This window comes from Bubalus kerabau, chromosome 8, assembly GCF_029407905.1.
Source record: "Bubalus kerabau isolate K-KA32 ecotype Philippines breed swamp buffalo chromosome 8, PCC_UOA_SB_1v2, whole genome shotgun sequence".
In the NCBI taxonomy this organism is placed as follows: domain Eukaryota; kingdom Metazoa; phylum Chordata; class Mammalia; order Artiodactyla; family Bovidae; genus Bubalus; species Bubalus kerabau.
Genome location: NC_073631.1, coordinates 81940786 through 81960137, shown reverse-complemented (window position 1 = coordinate 81960137; position 19352 = coordinate 81940786). Strand labels below are relative to the sequence as shown.

General features: G+C 42.0%; 1 long non-coding RNA gene across 1 annotated transcript in view; it reads right to left on the bottom strand.

Moving 5' to 3' along the window:
- Positions 1-962: 962 nt before the first annotated feature.
- The window catches only part of LOC129659410 (uncharacterized), a 42710-nt gene continuing 24320 nt past the window's right edge, over positions 963-19352 (bottom strand). Inside the window, exons 2-3 of the long non-coding RNA XR_008718061.1 lie at positions 1202-1259; positions 963-1077 (exon numbers count right to left, since the gene is read on the bottom strand). This is a non-coding gene — a long non-coding RNA (uncharacterized LOC129659410). The remainder of the gene's footprint in view (positions 1078-1201; positions 1260-19352) is intronic.

The window sequence follows — 19352 nt, the reverse complement described above, 5'->3', positions numbered from 1 at the left end:
AGAGACAACAATAAAAGAATGGGTGGGACTGTGTTCCAGTAAATCTATTTATGGATGCTGACATTTGAGTCTCATATAGTTTTTATTATTTTCATGTGTCACAAAGTGCTATTCTTCTTTTGATTTTTCCCCAACCATTTAAAAAGATAAAGCCCTTCTTAGCTTGCAGTTATACCAAAACAGGGAGAGGGCCAAATTTGGCTGTGTTTGCTAACCTGTCTTATTGGGGGAAAAGGGGCTGAGGGTTCAAATTAAAAAACTGTTCTTTCAATTTGGTGCAGCCATTGTGAAAAATGGTATGGAGTTCTCTAAAACAACAGCTAGAACTACCAAATAACCCAGCAATTCCACTCCTGGGTATATATCACCCCCTCAAAAGAAAAAAACTCTAATTCAAAAAGATATATACACCCCAGTGTTCACTGTACCATGTTTACAATTGCCAAGATGAAGAAGAAACTGAAGTGTCCACCAACAGATGAATGGGTAAAGAAGATGTGGTGTGTGTGTGTGTATATATATACACACACACACACATATACATATACACACACACACACACCATGGAATATTACTCAGCCACAAAAAAGAGTGAACATTTTGCCATTTGCAGCAGTCCACAGATGGTCTTGGAAGGTATTATGCTAAGTGAAAAAAGTTAGACACAGAAAGACAAGTAACTTATGATATAACTTATATGTGGAATCTAAAAAATAACAAGAAACTAGTGAATACAACAAAAAAGTAGACTCACAGATATAGAGAACATACAGTGGTTACCAGTGGGAAGAGGGAAGGAGGGAAGGGCAATATAAGGACGGGAAGGTGGGAATTACACATTATTGGCTCAAGGATGTATTGTACAAAACAGGGAATAGAGTCCAAACTCTGTACTAACTGTAAACGGAAAGTGACCTTTAAAAATTGTATTACATTTTTAATGCAAAATAAATATAAACAAGCAAATAGATAAAAGATATTCTTTTAAAATGTACTTTGGGATTGTTACTTAACTTTTCTGTGTCTTTGTCTGGAAATGCAGGGGTCCCCACCTATTTCATAGGGTGGCTTTGAGGCCTGAGTGAGATCAGATCAGATCAGATCAGTCGCTCAGTCGTGTCCGACTCTTTGCAACCCCATGAATCCCAGCACACCAGGCCTCCCTGTCCATCACCAACTCCCGGAGTTCACTCAGACTCACGTCCATCAAGTCAGTGATGCCATCCAGCCATCTCATCCTCTGTCGTCCTCTTCTCCTCCTGCCCCCAAGTGAGATAACAGATGATGAATAAATGTTAAAGCCCTTTCTTGCTTCTTGCTCTTTTAACTCTTATACAAGTACACACACACATGCACACACACATTTTTTTTTAGTGAGTTTCTTTCCTTCCATTTATTTCCTTCTTTTCTTTCTCAGTTACCCCATGGCACTGAAGTACGTAAAGGATCACATAAGACCCATTTGTGAAAATCAGTGTTCTAGTTGGAAAGTCAGTCTTCTCTGTCCTGCCGACCCACTTGTTTTACCTTTGCTATTTTCACTCCTGAAAATAAAAATAAAACAGTCCCAACAAACTGCAAACAAAAAACCCTGACATATTCAGGAGTCCAAGTGTAGGAAACAATAGATATGTGAACTTGGGTGACTTGTGAACGCAAGAACAGGAAAGTTGTGGCGAACATATACTGCATTAAGGGAGCAGGACTCCAATTTGCTGAACACATCTGAGTCCAGAACTTTCTGAAGCTGTCACCTGGGAGTCATCACCATGCTGAGAGATTTGGTCCAGCCCTTGCTACCCTTTTTCAGGCCTTGGCTCAGAGCCCAACTTAACTGACCTCCATGCAGCTGAACCAATGACACTCATAACAGATGCCTCATCTGTTGCATGGGCATCAAGAAATTCCACTGAGGTATAGCCCAGCCTGTGGCCAACACCAAAGTTCCCAAGCTTTATTCTGACCCACGGACAATTCTGGAGGAGACAGAACATCACAAAAGGGCAGCTGGATGAGTTTTCATGGAAAAAATGAAGGATGCTATTTTTCTCAACATGAAGGCTAAATGGGAAGTTGGGACTGAGGGAATGAGGAGGAAAATTTTATGGATACTTGGCTTTGCCATCAGAGTCCTAAATACCTGTTAGAAAAGTCACCTATCTTCTTCCTGTCTTCTGGGGTCATTGCTATGAAACAGCACAGAATGGGATTCTTCCATTGGGCGTTCATTCATTAACTGGCTTTTGGGTACTAGACTCCATGGCAGGCACTGGGAATTCACAAGCTAATGCAACAGTTGCTACTCTGAAGGACCTTGCTCTTATGAGGCGGGGTAGGCAATAGACAAGACAATGAAAATTACCATGGACCTTGCTAAGTGCTATGATGGGGGTGATTCTGTGGGCTCCATGAGCTCCTAAAAGAGTGGTAGCCTAGGCACGGTGGATAGGGAAGGCTAGCCAGAGAAAATGACATGTCAGGTGAGGTCATACCTAAGGTTGAGTATGACTCAGCCAGGCAAAGACTTCCCTGGTGGCTCAGACGGTAAAGCATCTGCCTATAATGCAGAAGACCCGGGTTTGATTGGGAAGGTCCTCTGGAGAAGGAAAAGGCAACCCATCCCAGTACTCTTGCCTGGAAAATCCCATGGACGGAGAAGCCTGGCAAGCTACAGTCCGTGGGGTCCCAAAGAGTTGGACTTAACTGAGCGACTTCACTTTTACTTTCAGCCAGGCAAAGGCAGGATAAGGCAGGGCAGAGAGGAGAAAGTGGAAGAGAGCAAGAAACACAGCTGGCATTTCTGGGGTGTTTACTATTAATATATGCTTGGTATCCGTCTGAGCTGTTTATAACCTCAATTACGTGGCAATTGCTAGTATGATGCCCTTTTCACATGATAAAACAGAGAGGTAAGGTTGCTGGTTTAGTGCCACACAGCAATCAAGTGGCAAAGCTGGGATTTACATCAGGCATACTGGTTCCAGAGCCTTAGCTCTTAACCACTACACAGAGAAGATGGCAAGAGAGCATATGGGAACTTCAGAAGTAACTTCAACTTATCTAGTACGGTTGACTGGGGCCATAACTAGGAAGTCAGTGCATCACGAAGTGAACACCCTTCACACAGAACATAGTGCAGAGAGAGGGTCTTCAATCTTCTCATTGTATACACACCAGAAGTGACCATTAGCTCAATAAAATTTGGGGGTATGTATATGATGCTTGATGAAAATTACTTATGTTTTGTTTATATTATGTAATTATGACTGGAAAAATAAAATGTATTAAGAAGATATTAGCATAGAATCTATGTAAAAGTTCTAAAATCTTTTCAACATTCTTTTGGGGGGTGAAAAACTTGATCTTTCTTTCTTTCTTTATTTTTTTAATAACTGATTTTGTGTTTCAGATGTCTGCAAGGCCCTCTACTCAGGAACTTCTCATGTGCATTTCTTTGGAGTCCTGATAGTGACCATCAACAGAAAATTTGTTCACACCAACAAGTCATAAGACATTTTTAGATCTTTTATTTTACAACCATTCAAAAAGGTATGAAAGTTGAAATTGCATTAAGATATCTAAGAGGGCTCCTTTTTCTTTCACGGACAAAGGTGAAAGTGAGAATGGATTCCCAAAGCAGGCAAAACCTTGGTAATAAAGCATTTCAGAACACTGACGAAGCTTGAGTTAGCACAACGCACATGATATGTCACAGGGCCACCTGGTAGCCATCTGAGGTGCCTGAAAGGATGGTGATGGCAGCCACCACTGGACAGATGTAATTGCTTAGATACAGACAGAGCTTTCTGCCTGAACTCCTCTGCAGCCCTGGCACTCAACCCTCAGCACCTTGGGCTGCTGGCCATGCCCCTGGTGTACCTGGTATCTCCTGGAGCACCTTGTCTGCAATGCAGAGTGACGCCCCCTGCAGCTGCTACTGAGATAAACATCAAGGATCAGGGTGTCAGCACATGATCCAGCCCAAGTTAGGCCTCCCCACTCCCGCTATGGGACAGGAGTATGACATCAGACTGGCTCTGCCTCGCTCTCAAGAGCCCTGGACAAAGCTACTCACAGCCTGAAGGCACCAGTCTGGCTGCCTCATGGCCAAATAAACTGATGTCTGGTGGCACCTCTGCAGTTCATCTGTAGCTCACCAACTGGGAAGTTCTAAATTAAATAGTGCTTAAGTATGAAGGTGCTGGAGCCAGATAGCCTGGACTGGAATCCCAGTTTCTCCTCTACCCAGCTCTGTGTCTTTGGGGTGAGTCAATCAGCATTTCTTTTTTCCCTGCTTTCTCATCTGTAAGCTCATAGTCTTTGTGTATGGGGCTTCCCAGGTGGTTCAGCAGTAAAGAACCTACCTGCCAATGCAGGAGCCGCAGGAGATGTGGGTTTGATCCTGGGTTGGAAAATTCCCTGGAGGAGGGCATGGCAACCTACTCTAGTATTCTTGCTGGATAATCCTATGAACAGAGGAGTTGGTAAGGATGTGAGGAGGATCCTAGGGTAAGGAAATCACATCTCCAAGGCTTTCAGGCAGGAAAGAATTTGGTGTATGGAATAAAGAGACCCATGGGCTGAGCATATGAGCATACATAGGTAAGAGTGGCCTACAATAGGGCTAGAGAAACAAGCAATGGTTAGATCTTGCAAGGCCCTGTTGGTCACCTGGAAGAATTCCATTTTTTTAATATTTTAACATTTAATTCCAATTTTTAAAGTTTATTTATTTTTAATTTATTTTTTAAAGATCTAATTTTATTTATTTGTATTTAAACTTTTTGTCTGCATGGCATGTGGATCTTAGTTCCCAGACCAAATATGGAACCCATACTCCCTGCAGTGGAAGCTCAGAGTCTTAACCACTGGACCAACATAAAGTCTGAATTTCATTTTTAACCCAAAGTATGAACGGTTTGAGTATAGTAGAAATATGACTCAAAGTGTGATGTACATAGATGAATTGAAACACAATGGAAACTGAAAGCCCAGTGGGTATTATCTATAGTCACCCCAGGAGAGGGATGATGAAGGTTTAAACTTGGTGGTGGCAGTGGAGACAAGGAAAGAAGGTAGATTAATTTTTAAAGTAGTATTGACAGGCCCTGATTAAAAACTGGATGTGGAGGCAAGGTGGAAAAGAAGGAGGAGAATTATGGTTCTCAGTTGTCTTTCTTGGGCAAGTAGGTACCATTGTACTGGGATTTGAAAAGAAATATAAAGAAAATTTTGAATGTGGATTCAGGTATTTATGAGATGGTTATGTGAAGATGTCTGGACATACAGTGAACTAAAAAAAATTATTTTAGAAAGAAGGGAGTCATTGATGTACAGGTGGGATTCAGAGTCATTGAAATGGATCAGATTGCCAGAACGTAGCTTTTATGACAGTTGAAAGCCTTGATCTCCAATGCTTTGTGAGAGTGAATGCAGGTAAAGAAGGCACCAGCCCAGGAGTGATTCAAAAAACAGAAAGAAAATCCTATCTTATAGGTAAGTTAATGATGACACAGGAGGAAGGGAAAGAGAGTACTTCCAGAAGATGTACAGGCCTACTAAGTCACAAGCTGATGCTCATCAGAGAAGTCAAGGAAGGTAAGCATTTGAATGTACCGTGGAATCAACAATGAAGTTTATTAATAACATATGCCAGAGCAGTTTTTGTGAAACAGTTTAGAGAAGAGCCAGACTGGAGGGAATGGGAAGCGAGGAAGCCTAAAAGGGTTCATTTGAACCTATTTTTTTTTCTGTGCACTGTCCTATATTTCTCCTTCCTTTTATTGCCAAAATGATGGACATGACAGCCTGCATCTGCTGATCCCACTTCCTAACCACCGATTCTTTCCTCCATCCCCAGCCAAGCCCATGAAATGTATTGCCCATTTTCAGAAGGCATCACTGGCAGTCTTCATGTGAAGCCCCATCATTGCTGACTTCATTTGACAATAGGAAAATAAAATCTCTTCTGTTTTTATTAGGCATTTCAGGTACCAGTTGTTGTTGTTTAGTCGCTAAGTCATGTCCAGTTCTTTGCGACCCCATGGACTGTAGCCTACCAGGCTCCTAGGTCCATGGGATTCTCCAGGCAAGAATACTGCAGTGGGTTGCCATATCCTTCTCCAATGCAGAGGTAAAAGTCTTAAGTGTTTACTCTTGATGAGCTAACAGTGGGAGCTATAGATAGATAAATAATTATGATTAAGTTTGACAATTGCAATGGGTAGAATACTGAGTATTTCATTATCTAATCTAAGAATGGTGGTTCCCTCTTTTTTCCCATATTAACCCATGACAGATAACTTTCCCTGCCTGGCAAGTTTCATGAACTGAGAATTCAGTTAGAACTGGACATGGAACAACAGACTGGTTCCAAATAGGAAAAGGAGTACGTCAAAGCTGTATATTGTCACCCTGTTTATTTAACTTATATGCAGAGTACATCATGAGAAACGCTGGACTGGAAGAAACACAAGCTGGGATCAAGATTGCCGGGAGAAATATCAATAACCTCAGATATGCAGATGACACCACCCTTATGGCAGAAAGTGAAGAGGAACTCAAAAGCCTCTTGATGAAAGTGAAAGTGGAGAGTGAAAAAGTTGGCTTAAAGCTCAACATTCAGAAAACGAAGATCATAGCATCCAGTCCCATCACTTCATGGGAAATAGATAGGGAAACAGTGGAAACAGTGTCAGACTTTACTTTTCTGGGCTCCAAAATCACTGCAGATGGTGACTGCAGCCATGAAATTAAAAGATGCTTACTCCTTGGAAGGAAAGTTATGACCAACCTAGATAGCATATTCAAAAGCAGAGACATTACTTTGCCAACAAAGGTTCATCTAGTCAAGGCTATGGTTTTTCCTATGGCCATGTATGGATGTGAGAGTTGGACTGTGAAGAAAGCTGAGCGCCAAAGAATTGATGCTTTTGAACTTTAGTGTTGGAGAAGACTCTTGAGAATCCCTTGGACTGCAAGGAGATCCAACCAGTCCATTCTAAAGGAGATCAGCCCTGGGTGTTCTTTGGAAGGAATGATGCTAAAGCTGAAACTCCAGTACTTTGGCCACCTCATGTGAAGAGTTGACTCATTGGAAAAGACTCTGAGGCTGGGAGGGATTGGGGGCAAGAGGAGAAGGGGATGACAGAGAATGAGATGGCTGGATGGAATCACTGACTTGATGGACGTGAGTCTGAGTGAACTCCCGGAGTTGGTGATGGACAGGGAGGCCTGGCGTGCTGTGATTCATGGGATCTCAAAGAGTCAGACACGACTGAGCGACTGAACTAAGTGAGTGAGTAAGCGGTGGTCCAGTGGCTAAGACTCTGCACTCGCAATGCAGAGGCCCCTGGTTCAATCACTGGTCAGGGAACTAGATCCCACATGCTGTAACTTAGGATCCTGCATGCCACATCTAAGACCAAGCACAGCCAAATAAACAAACAAGAATAAAATTCCCTTTAAGTAGTCAGCAAGTTGTTTCTACCTTTTTCTACAAAATAATGCTTAAATTCAGCTTTTTGTCTCCTTTAGCACTGCCTCGCTTACTACAGTGCTTGGTATAGCATAGGACGTTGGTCAAATTGGTTGATTTGTTGGTTGATTAAAAGTCTACCTAAGTCTTGTGCCTCATAAGTTTAGGCCTTGACCTCCTAAAATGGCAATTACTTACTCACTCCCCTTGATGGGAAACCTAGCAGCTTTCCACTGCCAATGGAATAACTCTCAAATCCCATAATCTATCCCACCTATCTTGTGCAAAATGGGCTTCCTTTGTGGCTCAGGGGTAAAGAATCTGCCTGCCAATGCAGGAGATGTGGGTTTGATCCCTGAAGAAGGAAGATCCCCTGGAGAAGGAAATGGCAACCTACTTCAGTATTCTTGCCTGGGAAATCCCATAGACAGAGGAGCCTGGTGGATCACAGTCCATGGGGTTGCAAAAGAGTTAGACATAACTTAAGGACTAAATAACAACAATAATCTTGTGAAAATTTGCTAGAGCCTAAAATGGCTCCTCAAGTACGCTGGGGAAAATATGAGCATTCCTTTCTCCATTCTGTTGGTCCTTCTGTTGGTCATTCTCTCCACATAATGCTTTGAAACATTGTGCAAATGATCTTTTACCATTGGAAACATTTACCTACTTGTCAATAATGCTTAGATTCTATGATTTCCTTCTCATTTCCTTCAAATAAGATGCTTTTACACCCTAACCCCACATTCACTTCTCCAACAAGTTACCAACAGGACCATCATCTCCCACTTACAGATGCCAGGGGATATTCTTGTTTCCTCCCTCTCCTTCACCACACTACCAATAATACAATTCCTCTCTGGAGTCAACTCTCTACAAATCTATTGCCAACTCTAATGTAAGATATATCATTTTCCACTTACTTTCCTTCTTTCCCTCAAATTTTATTGTGGTAAAATATACATAAGATGGTCAACATGAAATTGGCCATCTTAACCATTTTTGAGTGCACATTTCAGTGGTATTAAGACATTCATATTTTCATTGAGTTAGACAAGGCTGACTATGAGCCATGGCTCAATGAAACTATGAGCCATGCCATGTAGGGTCACCCAAGAATGACGGGTCATGGTGGAGAGTTCTGACAAAATGTGGTCCACTGGAGAAGGGAGTGGCAATCCACTTCAGTATTCCTGCCTTGAGAATCCCATGAACAGTATGAAAAGGCAAAAAGACAGGACACTGAAAGACGAACTCTCCAGGTAGGTAGGTGCCCAATATGCTAGTGGAGATCAGTAGAGAAATAACTACAGAAAGAATGAAGAGACAGAGCCAAAGCAAAAACAACACCCAGTTGTGGATGTGACTGATGATGGAAGCAAGGTCTGATGCTGTAAAGAGCCATATTGCATAGGAACCTGGAATGTTAGGTCCATGAATCAAGGCAAATTGGAAACGATCAAACAGGAGATGGCAAGAGTGAACGTCGACATTTTAGGAATCAGCAAACTAAAACGGACTGGAATGGGTGAATTTAACTCAAATGATCATTATATCTACTACTGTGGGCAAGAATCCCTTAGAAGAAATGGAGTAGCCATTACAGTCATCAAAAGAGTCCGAAATGCAGTACTTGGATGCAGTCTCAAAAACGACAGAATGATCTCTGTTTGTTTCCAAGGCAAACCATTCAATATCACGGTTATCCAAGTATGTGCCCTGACCAGTAATGCTGAAGAAACTGAACAGTTCTATGAAAGACCCACAAGACCTTCTAGAACTAACACCCAAAAGAGATGTCCTTTATATTATAGGGGACTGGAATGCAAAAGTAGGAAGTCAAGAAACACATGGAAAGTGATAGTGAAGTTGCTCAGTTGTGTCCAACTCTTTACAACCCCATGGACTGTAGTCAATCAGGCTCCTCCGTCTATGGGATTTTCCAGGCAAGAATACTGGAGTGGGTTGCCATTTCCTTCTCCAGGAGATCTTCCTGACCCAGGGATTGAACCCGGGTCTCCCGCATTGCAGGCAGACGCTTTACCATCTGAGCCACCAGGGAAGTTCAAAAGCAACCAGCACCTCCTTTGGGCCGGAATCAAACCAGCAACCTAAGGATGACCACACGTGTCAGATCTACAGTCCTCCATTCTACCCGCTGAGCTATCGAAGGGTGACTTGAACTAACAGGCAAAATTGGCCTTGGAATACAGAATGAAGCAGGGCTAAGGTTAATAGAGTTTTGCCAAGAGAATGCACTGGTCATAGCGAACACCCTCTTCCAACAACACAAGAGAAGACTCTCTACACATGGACATCACCAGATGGTCAACCCTGAAATCAGATTGAAGATATTCTTTGGAGCCAAAGATGGAGAAGCTCTATACAGTCAACAAAAACAAGACCAGGAGCTGACTGTGGTTCAGATCATGAACTCCTTATTGCCAAATTCAGACTTAAATCGAATAAAGTAGAGAAAACCACTAGACCATTCAGGTATGACCTAAATCAAATCCTTAACAATTATACAATGGAAGTGAGAAATAGATTTAAGAGACTAGATCTTATAGACAGAGTGCCTGATGAACTATGGACAGATGTTTGTGACATTGTACAGGAGACGGGAAGCAAGACCATCCAAAGAAAAAGAAATGCAAGAAAGCAAAATGGTTGTCTGAGGAGGCCTTACAAATAGCTGTGAAAAGAAGAGAAGCAAAAAGCAAAGGAGAAAAGGAAAGATATACCCATTTGAATGCAGAGTTCCAAAGAATATCAAGGAGAGATAAGAAAGCCTTCCTCAGGGATCATTGCAAAGAAATAGAGGAAAACAATAGAATGGGAACGACTAGAGATCTCTTCAAGAAAATTAGAGATACCAAGGGAACATTTCATACAAAGATGGGCTCAGTAAAAGACAGAAATGGTATGGACCTAACGGAAGCAGAAGATATTAAGAAGAGGTGGCAAGAATACACAGAAGAACTGTACAAAAAAGATCACCACGACCCAGATAATCACGATGGTGTGATCTCTCACCTAGAGCCAGACATCCTGGAATGTGAAGTCAAGTGGGCCTTAGGAAGCATCACTAAGAACAAAGCTAGCGGAGGTCATGGAATTCCAGTTGAGCTATTTCAAATTCTAAAAGAGGATGCTGTGAAAGTGCTGCAGTCAGTATGCCAGCAAATTTGGAAGACTCAGCAGTGGCCACAGGACTGCAAAAGGTCAGTTTTCATTCCAATTCCAAAGAAAGGCAATGCCAAAGGATGCTCAAACTACTACACAATTGCACTCATCTCACACGCCAGCAAAGTAATGCTCAAAATTCTCCAAACTAGGCTTCAACAATACATGAACTGTGAACTTCCAGATGTTCAAGCTGGTTTTAGAAAAGGCAGAGGAACCAGAGGTCAAATTGCCAACATCTGCTGGATCATCCACAAAGCAAGAGAGTTCCAGAAAAACATCTATTTCTGCTTTATTGACTATGCCAAAGTCTTTGGCTGTGTGGATCACAACAAGCTCTAGAAAATTCTTCAAGAGATGGGAATACCAGACCACCTGACTGACCTACCTCTTGAGAAATCTGTATGCAGGTCAGGAAGCAACAGTTAGAACTGGAACTGGACATGGAACAGCAGACTGGTTCCAAATAGGGAAAGGAGTACATCAAGGCTGTATATTGTCACCCTGCTTATTTAACTTCTATGCAGAGTACATCATGAGAAAAGCTGGGCTGGAAGAAGCACAAGCTGGAATCAACATTGCTGTGAAAAATATCAATAACCTCAGCTATGCAGATGACATCACCCTTATGGCAGAAAGTGAAGAAGAACTCAAGAGCCTCTTGATGAAAGTGAAAGAGGAGAGTGAAAAAGTTGGCTTAAAGCTCAACATTCAGAAAACTAAGATCATGGGATCTGGTCCCATCACTTCATGGCAAATAGATGGGAAACAATGGAAACAGTGTCAGACTTTATCTTTTTGGGCTCCAAAGTCACTGCAGATGGTGACTGCAGCCATGAAATCAAAAGACGCTTACTCCTTGGAAGAAAAGTTATGACCAACCTAGACAGCATATTAAAAAGCAGAGACACTACTTTGCCAACAAAGGTTCATCTAGTCAAGACTATGGTTTTTCCAGTGGTCATGTATGGATGTGAGGTTTGGACTCTAAAGAAACTGAGCACAGAAGAATTGATGCTTTTGAACTGTGGTGTTGAAGAAGACTCCCGAGAGTCCCTTGGACTGCAAGGAGACCCAACCAGTCAACCCTAAGGAAAATCAGTCCTGAATATTCATTGGAAGGACTGATGTTGAAGCTGAAACTCCAATATTTTGGCCACCTGATGCGAAGACCTGACCCATTGGAAAAGACCCTGATGCTGGGCAAGATTGCAGGCACGAGGAGATGGGGCCGACAGAGGATGAGATGGTTGGATGGCATCACCTATTCGATGGACATGAGTTTGAATAAGCTCTGGGAGTTGGTGATGGACAGGGAGGCCTGGCGTGCTGCAGTCCATAGGGTCGCAAAGAGTTGGACTCCACTGAGTGGCTTAACTGAACTGAACTGAACTGAAGACATTCATACTATTGTGCAACCATCATTGCCATACATTTCCAAAACTTTTCATCTCACAAAACTGAAATTTGCATCCATTAAATGATTACTTCCCATGACACTCTACTCCCCACACCTGGCAGCCACATTCTATTTACCACTATTCTGTTACTATGAATATACAATGGAATATTATTCAGGCTTCAAAAAGAAAAGGAAATCCTGCCACTTGTGACCAGGTAAACAAACTGGAGGGCATTGTGAAAAGTGAAATAAGACAGACACAGAAAAATGAATATTGTGTGGTCTCATTTAAATTTTTCACTTGCCTTCTAACCTGGTTTACTTAGCTCCAGATTTGCCTTTTTCTCTAATCCATTATCCATCTGTAGCAGAGGTCACCAGATTATAGTTGAAAGGACAAATTCTGCTTACTGCTTGTTTTTGCAAGAATGTTTATTGGACCACATTTATTTATTTTTATCCATGGTTGTGTTTTCTGGGTCAGGAAGATTCCCTGAAAAAGGGTTAGGCTACCCACTCCAATATTCTTGGGTTTCCCTGGTGGCTCAGACGGAAAAGAATCTGCCTGCAATGCAGGAGACCTGGGTTTGATCCCTGGATTGGGAAGATCCCCTGGAGGAGGGCGTGGCAACCCACCCCAGTATTCTTGCCTGGAGAATCCCCATGGACAGAGGAGTGTGGCATCACAACTACTGGACTGTGAGGGAATTCCTAGGTCATGTTTGACTTTTTAAGAAACTAGTGAACTCTTCTTCAAAGTGGTCATACCATTTTACATTATAACCAGCAACATATGAGGGTTCTAGTTAGGGTTCCTCACTAACACTTGATATTGCCTTTTTATAATGAGTGTGCAGTGGTATCCTATGTATCCATTGCATTTCCCTGGTGACTAATGACTGTGAGCATGTTTTCATATGCTTTATATTCCTTACATATCTTTTAAAGGAAATGTGTATTAAAATCTTTTGGCCATTTTTAATTGAATTATTTGTCTTTTTAATGAGTTATGAGTTCTTTATGTATTCTGGATTCAAGTCTTTTATGAAATATACAATTTAGAAATATCTTCTCAATCTGTCACTTATCTTGTCTTTTCTATCTGCTGGAGCACAGAAGTGTTTAATTTTGATAAAATCTAATTTATCAGTTTTTTCTTTTATATTATGTTTTGGTGTCCTATCTAAGAACTCTTTGTCCATCCTAAGTTTCTTAAGGTTATTACTTAAGATTTCTCTGACAAATTCTGTGTAGTTCTTAGATTTAGATTTTTAATCTATTTTGGATTAATTTCATATATGTAATGTGAGATGAGGGTCTGAGTTCATCATTGTGTATGTGGTTGTTTAATTACTGCAATGCCAATTGCAAGAATTACTGCAAGAATACTGTTTCCTTTTTGAAGTGTCTCAGTATCTTTGTTGAGTACTGAGTAACCATAAATGTAAGGATATATTTCTGGACTCTCATTCCTTCCTACATCACATTCCTTCCTTTTATTTTTCTCCTTGCTAAGTTTCTTCCGTCTGCACTTTTTTGGGTGTTGGTCCGTTGATAGTAATCTATTTGCTTTTGAACAACTGAAAATGACTTTATTTTGTTCTAACTCAATAATAGTTTAGTGGAGTGTAGAATTCTAGGTCAGTAGCTCCCTTCTACCCCTCTTCCTCCTCCTCCCATTCTTCCTCCTCCTCTTCTTCCCCTCCTCCTCTTGCTTCTTCCTCCTCCTCTTCTTGTTGACACTTTAAGAGTAAGACTTCTTAGACTTTTGGCCTCAGTTGCTGCTTGTAAGAAACCTGCTGTCTCTGTAAGTGTTGTTTTCTGTGGGTAATTGGTCTCTCCTCTCTTTTAGATTTTGACACTTTATTGTTATCTTTGAAATTCTGTAATTTCACCCAGATCAGTTGATTTGTAGATGTTCTGGACACACAATGCATACTTTCTAGGAAGGCACGTGTCTTTATTTAATTCCGGGAAATTCTAAGCTATTTAGTTCCTAAAACTTGCCTTGCTGCCATTTCCTTTGTTGTACTTGTGTGGAATTCCTCTCAGGTGAGAAGTTGCTCAAGGCTATATGTCAGCTGCACTCACGTCTTTGCCCATCTTCCCTGACATCCTTCTCCTCTGCTTCCCTCACTTCTTCCAGCTTTTGCTAGGGAACAGCCCCTCTGTAACTTATGTGCACAAGAATCATCTCTGTTTCTAAGACCTACCAGTTGTAACATGCCCAGTCACACACGGGTGAAGGGGTCAAGCACTCTTTCAACCATTCCAGGGTGGCACCTCCTGAGGAGAGGCTGTCAATGAGGCAGGTGGAATGGGACTCTGGGACCAGGCTGCAGGTGTGCAACTTGGATGAGCTGTCTACTGGTGGCGTGAGTTACCCACTCTCAGCTCATGGTCTTCCACACTCAATACTGGATCATGGTCTAAGGGCCTCAGCTCATGCCCTTCCTGCCTCCTTCTACTCCTGTGGCAGAATGTTCCAGCTCTGGAGTCTGGTTGACCTTCAGCTACTCTGTCAGCCTGGGGGGTGGGATATAGCGTGGGAGCCTGGTCTCCCGCCATCTTCTTTTCAAGCCCAGCTTCTGGCAACTTCCTCTGCCCTCCTTCCTCTCAGGCCTTCTCTTTTTACTTCTTAATAGCCTTTTCTTCTCTTAAAAACCTTCCTCCTGCATATCAAAAACTTTGGTTCTTAAAAGTTTTGTTTCAGATGGATCTGGGATCAAGAGCTTATTTTGGAAGTTAAAACACTGAACACTGACTATTTCTTTCTCTCTGTGTTTAAACTGCCCTCCTTCTCCTTCTGGTTCTGTGGGAGCTGAACAAGGAGGAGGAAAAAAGCAAAAAACAGACATTTATATTTCAAGATGCTTTCCTGCCATAGAATCTAAAGTTCATTGGCACAGAGCCTGGTAGATAGTGCGTGTGTAATACATGTTCTCTGTATGCTTATTTATTCATGTTAATGTATTTATTACCATTTTAGTATTCTTGCTTGGGAAATCCTATGGACCGAGGAGTATGGCAGGCTACAGTCCACAGGGTTGCAAAGAGTCGAACACAACTGAAGTGACTTAGCACTAGTACTATTACCATTTTAATTTTTTTAAGTGCATAGTTGCATAACATCAAGAATATTCATACTGTCATGCAGCCAATCTCTAGGACTTTTTCATCTTGCGAAACTGAAACTGTGCCTATTAACTGGTAACTCCCCATTTCCTCTCCCCTCAGTCCCTGGAAATCACCATTCTTACTTTCTGTGATTTTATCTACCCTGGATATTTCATATAAATGGAATCATACAACATTTGTCTTCTTGTGACTGACTTATTTCATTGAGCATAAAGTCCTAAAGGGGTTCCCCAGTGGCTCAGTGGTAAAGAATCCGCCTGCAATTCAGGAGACATAGGAGATGTGGGTTTGATCTCTGGGTCAAGAAGATCCCCTGGAGGAGGGCATGGCAACCCACTCCAGTATCCTTGCCTGGAGAATCCCATGGACAGAGAAACCCCAGTCCGTGGGGTCACAGAGAGTCAGACACAACTGAAGTGACAGCATGCATGCACACAAAGTTCCTCAAGATTCACCCATGTTGTGGCATATGTCAGGATTTCCTTCCTTTTTAAGGCTGAATAATATTTCATTGTATGTATATATCACATTTTTCATTATTCATTCATATGTTGATGGACTCTTGGGTTTCTTTGGCAAATATATTTGGCAAATATCTCTTTGAGTCCTTGTTTCACTTCTTTTGGGTATATACCCTTGTTAAAGGAAGGAGAGTCTGCAGACTCTTCCTTCTGTGGGCCTCGGTTCTTGGTAAGGACACTGAGAAGAATCTAAGGTCTTACCCATTGCAAGGAAATTTATTACAAGGAAAGAAAGAACAGGACACAAAGAATTGGACACAACTGAGCCCTGAGCCCATACAAAGAACCAAGAGAACACCTCATAAGAGAGGTGGGCCATGCCAAGGGAGACAAATGGCCCTGGAGGGCTGGGGTGAAGAGTTTTTAAGGCAGGGTCATTTGCATAATCCAGGAGGGTCGTTGATTCACAGCTTTGCTTGACAGCTGCAGGTTATACAACAAGATACTCTACATGTACGTCCTTCCCATAATTCAGTCTGTTATAATTAGATGTATGTATTCATAGATGCTCCATTGCTGAAGCTGAAACTCCAATACTTTGGCCACCTGATGTGAAGAGCTGACTCATTAGAAAAGACCCTGATGCTGGGAAAGATTGAAGGCAGGAGGAGAAGGGGATGATAGAAGATGAGATGGTTGGATGGCATCACTGACTCGATGGGCATGAATTTGGGCAAGCTCCAGAAAATGGTGAAGGACAGGGAAATCTGGCTTGGTGCAGTCCGTGGGGTTGCAGAGTTGGACATGACTGAGTGACTGAACAACAGCATTTCATAGAATATTTATTAACAGTTAATGAGTCTAACAGTTAGTAGCTGCCAAAGGTTACTTTAGTACAGGAGAGTGTGAGGTGTACACATGTGCTAGAGTAGGGAAAGTCCCACCAGTTGTTGCAAGTGGCGTTATTTTATTATTTTTTATGGCTGAGTAATATTCCATTGTACTTATGTACCACATTTTTCTTTATCCATTCATCCATTCTGGACACTTAGGTTGCTTCCATACTTTGGCTGTTGCCAATAGTGCTCTTGTGAAAACTGGGGTGCATGCATCTTTTCAAATTTGAGTTTTCATCTTGTCTGAATATATGCTCAAGAGCGGGATTGCTCCATCATATGGTAACTATATCTTTAGACTTTTAAGGAAATTCATACTATACTCCATAGTGGCTGTGCCCATTTATGTTCCTACCAACAGTGTAGGACTGTTCCCTTTTCTCCATACCCTTCTTATTGTGTTTTTGATTTTCATATTTCTCATGATTAGTGATGTGAGTTTCTTCATATGATTATTGGTCATTTGGCTCTTGTATTTTTGCAAGGCCTTCTGTGTTCATTTCAGAATAAGTGCCCAAACTTACTGGTGTGTGCAGTCAACTTTAATAAAGATTTCATCAATCTCTTGGGTTCTCTACTTGTCTCTAAAATTCTGACTTCTTTTAACCCTTTGGTTTTCCTTATTCTGCTCAAGACTTATACTCTACGTTACTCTGATTCTCAGACCCTCCATGCTAAGAACATCAGAGACCAAAGGCTTTAGACTGAGCTCTTGCTTCTCTTAGCTGGTGTTCGGTGTGGGAATAGGTAAGGCTGAGTAGGTAAGGCTGTTTCCTGAAGGAGTAGGGTGAGAAGTGGGTCTGGAGTCTTGGGAAGACTTGAAGCATCAAGTCCAAGGGAGCATGTGGATAGAAAATATTGGATCCAAAGCAAATTGCCCATCATTTGGAATTGGTAAGGCAGTTAGAAGTCTTGGGAGGCAGAAGTCCAAGGTGCCTGCTTACTGACATGGAGATGTTAAGGGTCACCTCTGCTTGGTTTGTCGTTTTCACGTGAGGTACTCTGTGCTCATCCTGTCCCCATTAGGCCCTCGTGTACATGCAGCTTGGCCCCATCTTCTATCTGCTCCATCCAAGGTTTCCATGAGATTTTCATTGGTGAGGATGGGAGTCCTAGTAGAAAGGCAGGTGCGGAAAAAATGGGATGCATGACCCTATGGTCTGTAGCCCGCCAGGCTCCTCTATTCATGGAATTCTGTAGGAAAGCCTACTAAAGTGGGTTGCTGTGTCCTCCTCCAGGGGATCTTTCTGATCCAGGGATCGAACCTGCATCTCTTATGTCTTCTGCATTGGTAGGCAGGTTCTTTACCACTAGCACCACCTGGGAAGCCCCTCTACTTTGACAAGTGTCCCCAAACCAAAATATAAAAAGCTGTCATTCATGTGGCAAATATAAACTACTGTAGCCATCTGTGGTCTTTTCAATCAGAAATCAGGTACTTCAGAGTGAAACACATTATTTTGCAATCTGGATGTTATATAGATGTAGGCAGGCTACTTTATTTCTTATTCTCTTAGGGTTTATTTTGGTAATTATCCTCTTCCCCTTAGGAATACAATTTAAAAATAATTGTATTTGCTTTTTATTTGTTTATTTGTTTACGGCTGCACTGGGTCTTCGTTGCTGCACACTGGCTTTCTCTAGCTGCGGTGAGCGGGGGCTACTGCAGTGCAAGAGTTTCTCATTGCAGTGGCTTCTCTTGTTGCTTTAGGGCACATGGGCTCAGTAATTGCAGCTCGCAGGCATAGGTGCCACGCAGCATCTGGGATCTTCCAGCACCAGGGATCGAACAGGTGTCCCCTCCACTGCAAGGTGGATTCTTAACCACTTGACCACCAAGGAAGCCCTACAATTTTTATATAAGGCAGGATTGTTAGAGCTGTTAAGATTATTGTTTTGTGGAAATCTGCAGTTTTGAGTCCTGGCTTTCAAGTCATAAGCCCTGTTCAGTGAATCAAGAATCAGGGTTTCTTTTCTGGAACCTTTTGAAGAGGCTTTTTAGTATTAATACATTATATCTAGAATATGGCATCCATAGAAAAGAAATGCAAAAAAGCAAAATGGCTGTCTGGAGAGGCATTACAAAGAGCTGTGAAAAGAAGAGAAGCGAAAAGCAAAGGAGAAAAGGAAAGATATAAGCATCTGAATGCAGAGTTCCAAAGAATAGCAAGAAGAGATAAGAAAGCCTCCTTCAGCGATCAATGCAAAGAAATAGAGGAAAACAACAGAATGGGAAAGACTAGGGATCACTTCAAGAAAATCAGAGATACCAAAGGAACATTTCATGCAAAGATGAGCTCGATAAAGGACAGAAATGGTATGGACCTAACAGAAGCAGAAAATATTAAGAAGAGATGGCACGAATACACAGAAGAACTGTACAAAAAAGATCTTCACAACCAGATAATCACGATGGTGTGATCACTCACCTAGAGCCAGACATCCTGGAATGTGAAATCAAGTTGGCCTTAGAAAGCATCACTATGAACAAAGCTAGTGGAGGTGATGGAATTCCAGTTGAGCTATTTCAAATCCTGAAAGATGATGCTGTGAAAGTGCTGCACTCAATATGCCAGCAAATTTGGGAAACTCAGCAGTGGCCACAGGACTGGAAAAGGTCAGTTTTCATTCCAATCCCAAAGAAAAGCAATGCCAAAGAATGCTCAAACTACCGCACAATTGCACTCATCTCACACTCTAGTAAAGTAATGCTCAAAATTCTCCAAGCCAGGCTTCAGCAATATGTGAACCGTGAACTTCCAGATGTTCAAGCTGGTTTTAGGAAAGGCAGA